Here is a 15,040-nt window from a genome sequence, read left to right as displayed (position 1 = left end):
ATGGTATTTTTTTTTCATTCCATAAAAATATCAGAGACTTTTGTCATTGGGAAAATCACTTAGTTATAGTGCAAACTAACTGAGGTGTTGACTCTGTCAGGTGAGTTTTGGTAACCAGGAGGTAATGATTAAGCCAAATATAAGCCTTCTTTCCTTGAAGTTCACAGGGATAGCATTTAAATCAACTTTTAAGTGGTTTTAAAATATAGCAGAACATGAATCTCACTTTGTAGATATTTTTCCTTTATTAGGGATGTAGCATCTAGAAAGTCTTATCTATTATCATATTTAGGCCTTTTTCCAAATTATGAATCATCTTACTATAGTTATTTACTAATATATACTCACTCAAATCACTTTCCATGACCTGTTTGCATGTCCATTTACCCAGAGGCAATTACTAGTACTATTTTTATAGAAATTATATACATTCAATTTTATGAGAAAACCACAGCCTTGTCTGTTAAGCTTGAGGTAGATAGGGAAGAAGGTGAGATGCACCTTTCTTATACTAAGTTCAGAACTTCTATCCAGAGGAAATAAAGCAGAAACCACCTTCCCATGGTGAAGCTTTTCGTTTCCTAAGGGAAGCAGTGAAAGAAAGAGTAGTGACCTCAGTGAGCTAACTTTCTGCTCCCCGTTTTATTTATCAGATGGCATGTTAGGATGCAGAGATTTCAGTATCACCTATAAGTTATTAATAGCACTGAAAGTTACTTTGATGAGATAGAAGAGATGATAATAGGATTAAACTGCTCATATTGTGGAATTGGGAGATGAGATCACAGGAAAATAAAAACAAGGATTACGTAAAAGTCAACTATATAACCATTATTCCATTCCTACCCTCCATAATTTTTTTATAATCACAATTCCTGTAATAGGGGTAAAACTGTGCTGAGAAACTAGTTGAAAACCAATAATTGGGTATTAGGAAAACTGGAGAAGTGTGTTTTTTCTTTTATTCCCATGTTTATCTTTACCCTTTGCCTTTTCAAACCACAGGAAACAGCTCTACCACCTTTAGAGATTCTGGCAAACCTACTCACTTGAGTCTTTTCTTATCTTTTAGTTTTGAAGCTATCCATTACTTTTCAATCTAATATATTCTGGAACTTGGTACTGAGAGTAAAGAAAAAACAAGTAAGAAAACATCAGATTTTAAGTTTGTAAGTAGACACTGGACATATCCTTCATAGTATAAGCATAATGTTAAAAGTCTTTAGTAGTGATTTAACAACAGTTTAATTTTTTTTAATGTTTATTTATTTTGAGAGAAAGAGAACATGAGTGGAAGAGGGGCATAGAGAGGGAGAGCGAGAATTCCAAACAGGTTCTGTGCTGTCAGTGCAGAGCCCGATGTGGGGTTTGAACTCACAAACTATGAGATCATAGCATGAGCCAAAATCAAGAGTCATATGCTTAACTGACTGAGCCACCCAGACATCCATAACAGTTTAATTTTTCTTTTATTTCCATGGGCTTATTCTGCTTTGCTCTTTGGAATGCCATAGACTTTTGTTTGAGTCCTTCAATAACCAACTTGGCTTGATCCCCATGACACAATATAGTAATCTGGGGTTTGTACATTTCATTGGAACCCTGAAAATTTACAGTTTGGCAAAGATCAGGAGGGTAGTTCCATTGGAATCACACCAACACAGGTCATCAGCCACATGAAGACAGTCGGATCTTCCACCAGAAATAGACACATGATGAGGTTTGGAATCCCAGTGATGGGGTCACTCATAACTATGGAAAACTTCTGAAAACAGTTTGATTGCATGGCCTTTTGACTTCTCTACAGCTTTCATGATAGACTTATAGACCCTGAAGCTTATGGGAACAAAGAGAACAAACAGGATGATGTAAGAGGCCACAGTAACGAGCTAAGATCTTCAGGGAAAATAGCACTATCAGCATAAGATGAAAGACAAGCTCAGCTTTCTTCAAATTGTGCCACAAAATCAGATGGTGGTTTGTACAAGAGACTTCAGAGCACGTTCCCAGGCAACCCCTCCTGTATGTCCTTCCTCCTGTCAGTAGGCATGGATGCCTGGGCCCCAAGATCAGAGAGTGGTTAGATGGAAGAGAGCATGTCCAGTGGCTCTACAAGGGGATTTTCCAGCAAGGTCAAGAGAGAGGGAGAGATGGCAAATAAAATATTCACACTGTTAGCTCTCCCAATCACCTTCCCTCTTTCCGCTTTGTGCTTCGACCCTGACTACTAGTAATGTTTTGATATATGGCCTTCCAGACTTTCTCTATTATTTTATATGCTAACTGAAACTTTTCTTGTTTAATATTTCACTTACAAATCCCTTCTGCCCTTGCATTTTTTTCCCTACTGAAAGCGTTCTCCAATTGTTTTCTTTTGTCTCTCTATCCCTGCCCTAATCCCATTCCCTTGAGGTCTCCTCTAGTAATGTTTTGATATATAGCCTTTCAGACTTCCTCAATTATTTTATATGCTAACTGGAATCATAGACTGTTTTCACTGGAAGGGAGCTTGAAGATCATCTTTCCATCTCCCCTACCCTCCACTGTCCCCTCACTCCAGGCTTCCAGTAGCTACAGAGGCTAAATGCCCCCTCCCCCACCCGCTTGAAATGCCACCTCAGCTAGTAATTGAGAAAACTGGGACTAAAACCCAGGCAGGTTTCTTTACTCCTAGTTAAATGACCTTTCTATTGCATCCCACGATTTTATTTTCTTAGTCTGTTTCATGCCCTAAAAAAGTAGTTTCTGTAAGATGAGTTTAAGTGAGTTGTGGCTAGATTTAGTTTATGAGGTGACCATTTCCATATGGACAACAAGCTGGCAAACAAACTTCTAACTAAGTAGAAATGACTATAGTTTATCTCCTCTGTTCCCCCTCTGGCCTTAGTGAATGTAGCCCACAGGCCCAGGGCTCTGCTTTACTGGAGCAGCTTTCTTGTGCTAAGATCGTCCTTAGATACATGTATCATATAGTCAGCTTTTGCCTCCTTCTCTTACTGGTCACTTGCTTTGGGCAAAGGCACATCTCTCCCTGCTTTCTCTTCAAGTGCTTCTAGAAAGATGGACTTAAACCAGCCAGGCCATTTGAATTGCTGATTTTCTGAGTATCTTCTAGGTATTCCCCATAAAAACCAGGATTCACCCCTGGTGTTGGACATCATGCTTTTGACTCACGTACTCTCAACTGAAAGTCACAGCTTCATCAGTAAATTCTGACCTACCTTAAACTTGTAGTCTTGACTTTTTCTTTAAAATTTTAAACATACTCTTCTCCAGGCTTTCTAAGTTCAACATGAGCGCACACATACATACCCTTTTATAGGTAGAGAATGCACACTTTCACAAAATAATGTCATGAAATCCCTGGGGTCTCACTCTGCCTCTGTACTTCTTCCACCTTGGTCAGACTTGGAGCTTCTAACTCACCTGGTCCACCTGCAAGTCCCAGGATTACTTTTCTCCCCACTGGGCCCAGATCTTTGGTCTTTGTTTCAAGTCCATCATATCTTCTGATTTATAATAAATTTACTTTAAGTATAGTCGGATCTCTGACAGAATTCATAGCAATTTTTGGATGAGAGACTTTTTTTTCTGCCAGGGATCCAAATTGAACAAACTCAAGTTTTGAAGGAAGAACATGTCAGGGAATAGATGCCAAAGAGGCCCACTCTGCAAATATATTGTGCAATTAACAGAGTGCAAGTGAGCTCTTCTGAGTTTGATGGCGGTAATTGTTTCTTGGGGCTCTCTTTTTTCACAGAACCTTCTGCCTGTTGTTATTTTCCTTTGAATGTGCTTGTGAATGTGATGTGGGGGATGTTAAACAAGCACCATTTTACTCCATGGGATTGTAGCATCATGCTTTCATGTTTACCTTTCATATCCACTTTAAAGATGGAATCTGTTTTACCACTGGGACTGCTGCTATGACCAGTTCTGTAGCATGGCCTTCAGTTCAGGCACATGCCTCTGAAACCGTAATCACTAACAGATGCTGCTCTGAATCAAGAATTCCCCTCTCTGGCTACTCAGCCTGAGCAATGAGCTGCCTAACTTGGATCCTACTAGCTTCTTGAAAAACTCCACGGGCTGCCTTACTAGCACACTGGTAACATGCAGAAGATTGATATTTTCCAGGCCCAAACAGGACTTTGAAATAATACCTAGCAGTTGTAGAGAGCTATTTATTTTCCCCTCCTCCCACAAATGTTTTCACATACATGATCTCATTTTGTCCTTCACATAGTCCTTGGAGTTCAGTAGAGAAAGCAGTATTTTTCCCCTAGGAACCTGAGGTCCAAAGATGTTAAGTAACTTGCTCAAGTTCACACAATTAGCCTTGACTCCTAGTCTAGTGTTCTTTCCACCAAAATGACACTAGTATTTACTTTGTCTTATGTCAAAGTTGTCTAAAGTCTTGTTGGATGCGGCATGAATCCAAGCTATCATTCTTACAGTTTAGATTTAAGTTAAATTTGTAACAACTTTTAGTGCCCGCCCCCATCCTTAAGTTATAAGTCTCAGGCAGCTGTTTTATGGCCTAAAAATTATTTGGGAGTCTTGTTCAGTAGATCAAAGTTGTAGACTCAAACTCAGCATTAAAAAACAAAAACAAAAACAAACCACCCAGTGATTCTTAATAAGGAAGTCTGTGTAAACACTGTTCTAAGAGCTAAAGTAAGCAAGCCACTTAAGATCCCTAAGCCTCAGTTTCCTCATTCAAAAACAAAGGAAAGCAAGACTAGAATCAATAAACTATTTCCAGAAATTAACATGGATCCTAACCTTAACAGCTTGCATCAGAATTCCTCTTAGGGAAGAAATAGTACTTGTTTGGAAAAACACCTTGGAGGTAGACAGGAAAACCTATGGTGTTTCTGAGGTTTTCTGGACAGGGCAGAGAGTAAGAATAGAGGGGAGTTTATGGAAAGACATGAAGTTAGGTGCTGAGTATGTTAAAGGCCAACAGAGGAATCCCCAGTGGTGAGATTGCCAGAAAGGACTCTGGAGAAGAGGAATGGTTGATATGGAATTCCAAGGTGTTTATTCTGTGGTATAGGCTGTGGTCCTTCCCTGTGGTCCCTATATATTCAGGAAAATATATATTGTTTGTGAATAGAGGCTTTTCTATGGCAATCAATTAAGAAGCTGGATTTAAGTCTGGATTACTATAACATAGAATGGAGTAGAAGAGATCATAAAAACATAAGTCTTGGGATTTTGCAGAAATCTTAGAACTTTGGATTTCTATAGACTAGAATTGGAAGCTTAAACCTGTTTCACCTAGTTCTTGGGATAGATGTAACCAGGGGACATCTGGGTGAATATATGACAGTGATCAGGAACACATAGAAAATACTATTTCTGAAATATTCCCATGGCCTTAGAAGAAATAGAATGTGATTAGAGGTCTTGTAAGCAAGGTGCCTATCAAAAAAGTGAATATGAACAAGGATGTTTACAAATAGGGTCATTGAAAGATTAAGAACTTTGAGGTGTAGTTCCAGCATTGGCCTAGTTTGTCGAATAAGTTTAACTGAATTCTAGTGCCTTCATTCCCTTTCCTATGCATTACATTATGGTAGAACACATGGACTGTTGATGCTTTTAATCTAGAATCCAGAGCCAAAAAAAAAATGTGGGAGTTTTCTTTACCTGGTAATATTTACTTCAAGATTTTGAGAAAGAGTTGTTGGTCTGAAGGAGCAGATGATGGGTAGGTGCAAGTCAGAGGGCAATAGAACCAAGGCATTGGTTTCCAATTCAGAAAAGAAAAGATATTCTACATGAATATAAGGAGGAAAAATGCCCTCTTTGCAAAGAAGTAGAAACCTAGATATGCAGCCTTAAAGATGAGGCTATGTCCTCATCTGTGATAGGGTTACTAGGAAGTCCACTCTTCTTCTCAACTTAGAGGCTGAGATGACAAGATTCAATGAGAATGTTTATGTTGAATGGTTTCAATCCTCTTGGTAAAGAAAGGAAATAGCATCATCTGCTGAAAAAATGAAAGTTGGGATTATAGAAATTTGTGGGATTTATAAGAGAGGTCTGTACTAGTTCTGGAAGAATTAAGCGAGGTAGTGATAAATCAATGACAAGATTGCCTATGAGTGACTAGGACCAAAGAACCCCTACACAGTCATATACAAATTTCTCAAATAAAGGCTCCCTTTATCTCCTTACTGTCAGCAAAATTTAGTTCCCTTTGAGAATTTTGCTTAAATGGGTTTTTCATTTTCCCCTTCTTTCAGCATCAGGGGACCAGGAAGAGAAAGCAGAGAAAATCCCAACATTCTTCTGGCTTCCCTTTTATCATTTATTACAATCAGAAAATATTTGTTGAGGAGCTCATAGTTGAGGTGCTCTGAGTAAGGTGCTGAGGATACAACCGTGAACAAAACAAATAGACTGATTATGGAAATTATTTTGTAATTATTTTAATTCCTTGTATAAAAATGCCTCCTTTGAAACTTACAGTGTATATAGAAAGAAATACTACCCTTTCTTGTTGCTCTCATTTACCAAATTACTCATATGTTGAAGGTTTGGATGCCTGTCCTTCAAATCTAGGTTATGGGTGTGAGGAGAGCTGAGCATTCTTTGAGCAGCCTCTCCATTTTTCAGATGATGGAGATGGTCTAAATTTATTTTTTGTAAGCCATTTCATGTGACTGAAAAGATTTACTGGTATCACAACATTGCTTTGGGACATCGTAACCTATTCAGGAAAATTTAACAATGAATGTGATGGCCATACCCTTGATTTGATCTTTGCCTTTAGGCTGAGTTTTATCAGCATTTGTTGCTCAATTGTATGTTTTATTATTTGGGATGGAAAAGCAGTTGCTTTCTCTAATCAAGTATCTAAGTTCCTGAACTTATTCCCCATTATTCCTCTTTGCACATTGGTCAATTCTTTTCTGAGTTTATCTTTCATGTAATACCTTGCTGTGCTAGTTTGTTAGGGCTGATGTAACAAAGTACTACAAGTTGGATGACTTAAATAAACACCAAAAATGTATTGTCTCCCACATCCAAAGGCCACAAGTCCAAGATCAAGGTGTCAGCAGCATTAGTCTGTTCTGAGGGCTGTGAGAGACAACTGTTCCATGCCTCTCTCCTAGCTACTGGTGATCAACTGGTAATCTCTGGTGTCTTTGCTTTTAGATTCATCACCTAATCTCTGCCTTCACCTTCATATGGTGTTTTCCCTGTTGTGTGTTTTTGTGCCTGAATATCCCTTTTTAATTTTGATGCAATTATATTGGATTAGGGTTCACCCTAATGGCCTCATTTAAACATGATTATATGTATTTCCAATATAAAGTCACATTCTGAGGTTGTGGGGTTAGAACTCCAATATATCTTTTTTGGTGGTGGTGGGGGGCACAATTTAACCCACAATAGTTGCCAGGCACAACAAGAGCATCTATATCGTGCTACTCACTTTCCATTTTCCAATCTTTTTTCCTAGGGTTACAAGTTCATTTAATGCATGACCCATCTTCCAGGTTATCACAAGCAACAATTTTACCAAATGTTAACAAATAGTTTTAGCCTCTTACACATCTTATCACAATCCAAAGAGAAGCTTCTTAGACAATGCCACCTTTTCTTTTACATTCCAATTTGTGGTTCTGGAGACACTCACAGATTAGCACAATATTCACAATGGTTGCTCATGGAGGCCAAAGAACGTTTGCAATATTGGGCAATTCATATTATTCTTAATTTTTAAAGTAGATCTATTTGTATGCTTGCCAATTCCCTACAGGTAATAGAGGAGGCCATGTTCTCTGTGTCTCCAACTCTTGATGCTTTTTTGACTATATCAGTTCTTTTAGTCCCTGTCCAATTAATTTTGTCCCAATGTATTAGTTCACTTTTGGCTCCCATGCCATTTTTCCCCCCTGCAATCCACTCTTTCAGTTTGTCTTTCTCCATTATCCTCAATAGTGTTACCTCCTATTCTTTTGTCCTTCTGATCCTAAAAAAGCCCAGTACCAAAGTATATCTAGTCATTCCAGCCCTCCTCTGACTGGAGGAGCACATACACATTAAGTGCTTGTGGAGGAAACCACACAGAGTCCCTACAGCTTCTTGGTTCCTAATCCCTCTGTGTCCTAAACACTGCCGAGGAATTTTCCACAAATTTTCTCTCTCTCTTCTACTCACAGATATGCCATATAAGCTTACGGATCTTTGGAAAGCATAACCTTATTTTAAAAAAAATTCTGCTATGCAAAAAATGATCCAGTGAGTAATTCCATAACTTTTATCTATAACTTCTACAACATTCTTTCCATTTGCACCCATTTGTTCTATTTTCCTTTTTTGTTTCAATATCCTGCCTCTTGTTCAATTTTGTCCTTTGCCATTGTGTTCTATCCTACTTTTTCTACCTCTTCAGGTAGAAAAATCTTACTCCATCAAATGCCTCTTTTTTATCCTTGATTTTTTATGTTTATTTATTTTTGAGAGACAGAGAGGGACAGAACACAAGTGGGAAGGGGATGGAGAGAGAAGGAAACACAGAATCCAAAGCAGGCTCCAGGCTCTGAGCTCTCAGCACAGAGCCCAACTCGGGGCTTGAACTCAATGAAATGTGAGATCATGACCTGAGCAGAAGTCGGATGTTTAACTGACTGAGTCACCCAGGTGCCACTCTTTATTCCTGATTTTTAACTCTTACTCTGACTGAGATTTTCACCTCAGCATACCCCTTTGCTTAGTTTGTCTCTATCTTAAAAATCATTCTTGGGCTTTGTACTTTGTTTTGTTTTGTAAAATATCTTCATATGTTTTTCCTATGATCTGCTTCCCTTGACTCAACTCCTTTCTCCTCTACATTAAAACTAACAGGACAGTCTTTGCAGCCTTTTGTTTTCTCACAGTCAAGAATAGAAGCCACCAAATGCCTCATATTTTAAGCTTAGAGGACCACTTGGTTGAGACAATCTCTCCTCCAGTAAAATATCAATGTGTAAATAACAAACTATAATGTTAGGATGTAAAATGATTAAAATATCACATTCTGAATATCAGACAATTTTTATGGTTTTATATTGTGTGATGTCTGTCTTGGCACTAACATTCAGAGATTCGCATTCCATATTTTAACCCTCCTTGAGATTTATAAACTAATACTATTCTGACAATCTTTAATTGTATTTGGAATACAAATCAAGACTTTCCTGCCTATCATTTTGGTAAAAATGTATGAAGGCTTTATGAAGCAACTATTTAATTTCCTTATATAAGCTTTGGCTAGAAAATGTTGTATTGGGAGATTCACAGATCTATGAAGTTTGGTTGTTAAAATCCAAGATGTTTTGTAAGGAACATACTAACTAGGGAGGTATTCTGTGGAATCACTTAAACAGGGCAGCCTCATTTTTGCTAACTACTATGTAGTATTCTATTTATATGTTTGGTCATAATTTGACTTCTATTTAGCCATTCTCCTTGATGACCATTATAATCATTTTCTATCATAAACAATTCTGTAGTTAATATTTTTATATATGTATCATTTAATACATAAGCAAGGATACTTGTAGCACAAATACCTATAATTAACATTCCTGAGTCAAATTTTATGTGCATCTCTCATCCTTGTAAGTGCTGCTAATTGATCTTCATCAAATTGTACCAATTTACTTGCCTACTAACAATGTATGAGAGTGGTTGTTTCTTCACAACTGCATAATAGTTTTAGCAAACTTTTTTTTTTTTACCAATTCTGAAAAGTTAAAAATTACTTCTGATTGCAGTTCAAATTTGTATGTATTTTATTATGAGTGAAGTTAATGTATTTTTCAATCTGGAAATTTTGGTCTTTATCTGGGATATTCAGAAAATATATATTGAATGTAATATTGAAATGATTGCACTTGATTCTGTTATCCTGCTTTTTGTATTAGATGTGTCCCATCTATTCCCTTTATTTTTTTCTCTTTTCCTGTCTTCTTTTGGATTGAAAATTTTTAAAATTTTATTATGTCTTCATTATTAGTTTTAGCTAAACCTCTTTATATCTCAGTGATTTCTCCAGGGTTTGAAACATGCATCTTTAACTGATAACAGTCTACTTTCAAATAATGTAACCCACGTCACATGTAATGTAAGAACAGTATACTTCCATCCACCTCTATTTTTATGTTATTATCACACCCTTTACTTACACATGTTATAAATTTCATAATACATTCTTATAGTTTTTGCCTTAACCAGGCAGTTATCATTTAAAGAAATTTAAAAAATGAGGTAAAATTTTTACATCTACATCTTTACCATTTTTTTACTCTTTATTCTTTTGTGTAGATCCAACTTGCCATCTGGTATTATTTTTCTTCTCTCTGAAAAAATTTCATATTCTTTTAATACAGATATCCTCATGATAAATTCTCTCAACATTGGAAGATATATTTAATTAAAGTATGTTTATTTCATCTTTATTCTGGAAGATATCTTTACTGCATGTAGAATTCTAGATTGACAAGTTCTGTTTTGTTTTCAGTAGTTTAAAATTTTGTTTCATCCTCTTCTCTTCAGTTACTTTTACTTCTGTTCTGTTCATTATGTATTGTTTTAAAAGATTGCTTTTAAAATTTTCTTTATATCACTTTTTAGTAATTTATTTATGGTAAGTTTGCTTCTATCTTTGACATTATCTCTAGATCTCATACAATTTCTTTCTATGTGTGTGTTTTGCTTAAATACTTAAACATAATTACAGTAGTTATTTTAACACTCTTGTTTACTAGTTTCATCATCACTGTCATTTCTGATTATGCAGTTTTTAAATTTTTCTTTACATTTTTAAATTTATTTTTGAGAGACAGAGTGAAAGCATGAGCGGGATAGAGGCAGAGAGAGAAGGAGATACAGAATCCGAAGGAGGCTCCAGTCTCTGAGCAAGCGTTCAGCACAGAGCCTGACACGTGGCTCAAACCCACTAACTGTGGGATCATGGCCTGAGCCAATGTTGGACGCTTAACTGACTGAGCCACCCAGGCACCCCTGATCATGCAGTTTTTAGTACTTTTTCTTTTATGGATCACATTTTTCTGCTTTATGGCATACTGAGTAATTTTATTTTAATTACTGGTCATCATGTGGTTTGCACTGTTGAGTGTCTTTATTTTTATGGTCTTCCTTTAATGATGGTTAGGCTTTATTTTAACAGGTGGTTAGTTTACTTTCAAATCTATTGGGTATCTTTGAGCGTCCCCCACCTTTTTTTTTTAAATTTAAATTCAAGTTAGTTAGCATACAGTGTTGTCATGACTTCAGGCATAGAAGCCAGTGATTCATCACTTACATATGAGGCCCTTTTGAAAACTGGTGCATCTAGATTAGAACTCTGAATCTCCAATATTCAAATAGTAATTCTGAATTTTTTCCTCTTGGTTTTCAGCTATTTTTTTCTATTTCTCTTTATACTTTGTAATTTTTTATCAAAAGACAAATATTTTGATAATATTTTTTATCAAAAGACAAATATTAAAAATGAGAAAGTTTTAGAATTTGAGTGTGAATACTGTCCTTTTCTTCAGAGAAGATTTGTACTTGCTTCTGACAGGAAGTTCACCTCAGTCTAATCTGGGGTTGAACTGGTTCAAAGATGGATTTCAGTGTACATGAAGGCTAATGCAATATCACTTTGCCTATAAGAAGTAATCTTTTGGGAGCACTAACTAAATGCTTAGCATGTTTACTAGAGTTTCTCCTCCTTGATGGGACTTGAAGTACAAGTTTTGTCCTTCTAATATCAGTAAACTACCTAAAGTTTTGCTCTACTTCTTAGTATCTGTTATAGGCTGAATTGTGTCCTTCCCAAATTCCTATGTCCTAATCTGCAGTCCCTTAGAATGTGACTGTGTTTGGAGATGAGATCTTTAAAAAGTTAATTAGATTAAAATAGGGTCATTATGGTGGACCCTAATTCAATGTGACTAGTGTCCTTTAAAAAGAGGAGCCTAGGACACAGACATGCACAGAAGGCAGACCATGTGAAGATAACAGGGAAACGATGGACATCTACAAGTGAAACAGAGGGGCCTCAGAGGAAACCAATACTGTCCATACTTTGATCCTAGACTTCTAGCATCCAGAATTGTGAGAAAATAAGTTAGTGTTGTTTAAGCCACCCAGTCTCAGGTACTTTGTTATGGCAACCCTAGCAGACTGATATAGGATCCTACCTGCAACTTTCTGCTTACCTTCTTCTGTTCTTAGCTCCATGTTATTTATGAATTAATGCCTGGAGGTTAATTACATAGTTGAATGTTGGGCTCATCTTAATACATTTCCATTCCCTATGAAATTCTCAAGGCTTAGCTGTCTTGTTGAATTCCAAGGTTTTGTCTTCAGTCTTGCAGGGCTACAGAAGGTTCTGCTCAGCTTCTCACCCTCATGGCCAACTTTTTCTACACAATTCTCAGATGCTAGTCCCTTGTAAATCAGCAAATGTGTTCAGAGGAAAGTGGAACAGAATGTTGAGTTTATCTCAGTACCTCTTGACTCTTGGAGAGTCTTGCCTCTCAAGTTCTGGCTGCCTCAAGAGTTTCTAATGCTTTCAATCATGTTGTTTCTATTTTATCCAACTTTTCTAGTTTTGTTTTTGTTTTTCTTTTTTGTAGGGAAGTTTGGTTTGATACAAACATGTCTATCAAAGCTGTTAGTGGAATTATTTTTATATTAATTTTGATCCTAGGCATTTCATTAAATTAAATTATGTTGCTTGTAACAGCTTTTTGATTGGATCTTGTTTGTGTCAGGATCCAAATTTTTTTAAATGTTTTATTTATTTCTGAGAGAGAGACAGCGTGAACAGAGGAGAGTCAGAGAGAGAGGGAGACACAGAATCTGAAGCAGTCTCCAGGCTCTGAGCTGGCTGTCAGCACAGAGCCTGACGCAGGACTCAAACCCACGAACCATGAGATCATGACCTGAGCCGAAGTCGGATGCTTAACCGACTGAGCCACCCAGACACCCCAAATTTAATATTAATTAGGAAAACCTAATTCCCAATGCAATTGGATTTAAAGGTGGGAATTTGGGGAGGTGGTTATGTCATGAGGGTGAGCTTTTATGGATGGGATTATTGCCCTAATATAAAGAGACTCCAGGGAGCACCTTCACCTCTTCTGCCATATGAAGACACTGAGAAAATGGCTGTCTGCGAACCTGGAAGTGGACTCTCTACTGGCACCTTGATCTTGGACTTCCTAGCCTCCAGAGCTGCAACTGTGAGGAATAAATCCCTGTTGTTTATTAGCTACCCAGTGTGTGCTTGTTCTGTTATATGAGCCTGAACTAAGACAATTAAGTATTATATTTGTCTTTAAGCATTGAATATTGTTGTGAAGTATGAGGCCAGTCAATTTTTTTTTCACCTTTGCATTAAGTACAAGAAAGAATGTGATACTCTATCAAAGCATAAGATACAAAGATTTTAATAAAATTGAACTTTATGTCTCTTTCACATATCAGTCTGGCTGGTCTACTTAATCAGACAACTGCTGCATAAAGTCATCCAAGGAGCAACTTCTTCTGTCTTGTTGTTCCACCATCCCCTTAGTGCATTGTTTCCACAAGATTGGAGGTGGGACCCTGGCACATCTACAGTCTAGCTTGCAAAAGAGAAAAAGAGCCAAAATTCAGAGAAAGCAGCTTTTCTTTAAATTGTAGATGACTTCGCACACCTCATTATAGTGCATATCCAGTTGTCCAGAACATATTCATGTGTCCACCCTAAGTAATTACAAAGATAGCAAGGAAATGTATTGTCTACTGGGTGGCCAGAAATAAGAGGAAATTTAGAGGAAACAAGGAGTCTATCTCAGACTTGTTGGTGACTTACTCATTTTGTCTGATGCCCAGGGTACTTTGGTTTTGGTTTTGGGTTTTTTTTTTTCATCTTTGAAGTCCAAAACTATCACTAGAGTATGTTTTAGTGTTGTGATCTTATTGAATTAGCTTTTTTTATGAACTGCTATATCAAGTTATAGGTTTAAGTCTCAGGTTTTCAAAATTACATCTTTAAATTATTTTTTGTGCTGTTTTTTTGTTTTTTTTTTTGTTATCATTGTAGTCTACACTTCATATCTTTCATTTTGCTTTCTTTTCTTAATCCTGTTCTGTTCCTTGGTGTGATTTCAGTGATGGCCAGTTGTGCTGCTCAATGTGGCCTTGATTTCTTGAATGGATTTATTTTTTTCTTCTGTTTATTTCTTATGTCTGCCAGCTCAGGTTTCATCTCCTCCAGTTCTCTGCTTTGAGCTCTTTGATTCATTAGGTGTCTTTATTCATGACCATATATTTGGTCATGATTTTTATCTGAGTAGTGGCCATATTTTTCTAGTGTGTATTCATCACCTGCCACTTGTTTCTCCCACATTTTTCTTCCTTTTCCTGAAAGTAACTTTGCATAGATACTTGGCTGGTTCTTTTTTGCTTATTACTTTTGTGAATGAGGTGAATTCTTCCAGTCACTTGTGGGTGGTTCCTTCAGGGAAGAGACTGCAGCAGTGTTCCAGGCAAGCAGTAACTTTCTTTGGTTCACAGCAAAGCTCTTTATATCTCTTTGTGGCGCAGTGGTGTGTGTGTGTGTGTGTGTGTGTGTGTGTGTGTGTGTGTGAATTCTTTTAACCTTTCTTTCTGCCTAGTTCAAAGAAATCAATAGTTTCTGGATTTTTCATAATTCAAGATCTATTGCCTTAACTCTTCCACAAGGACACATTGATTCTCTCAAAACTGTAGGTTTCCTTGTCTAGTCCCACCTCCTTTACCTATTCTGTGGGGTTCTGTGGGGTTCAGTGAAGCTCCCGCTAAAGGGCCATGCCATCCTGTTCCCATTGTTTCAAGAAACACATGTGGTTCTGCCACATATTTTGAATAACTGTGCTCTGTCTGATTTGTTTGAGATTTTTAGCCACATATGTCTTTTTAGGCATTTCCTGGCATCAGGTAGCTCTTCCACAGATATTATAGTACAGGGTTACAGGTGTCTCCTAGCTTTATCAAAGATCAT

This window comes from Crocuta crocuta, unplaced genomic scaffold, assembly GCF_008692635.1.
Source record: "Crocuta crocuta isolate KB4526 unplaced genomic scaffold, BGI_CrCroc_1.0 scaffold216, whole genome shotgun sequence".
In the NCBI taxonomy this organism is placed as follows: Eukaryota; Metazoa; Chordata; class Mammalia; order Carnivora; family Hyaenidae; genus Crocuta; species Crocuta crocuta.
The sequence above is the reverse complement of the archived record's forward strand: the minus strand, read 5'-3'. Positions refer to the sequence as shown.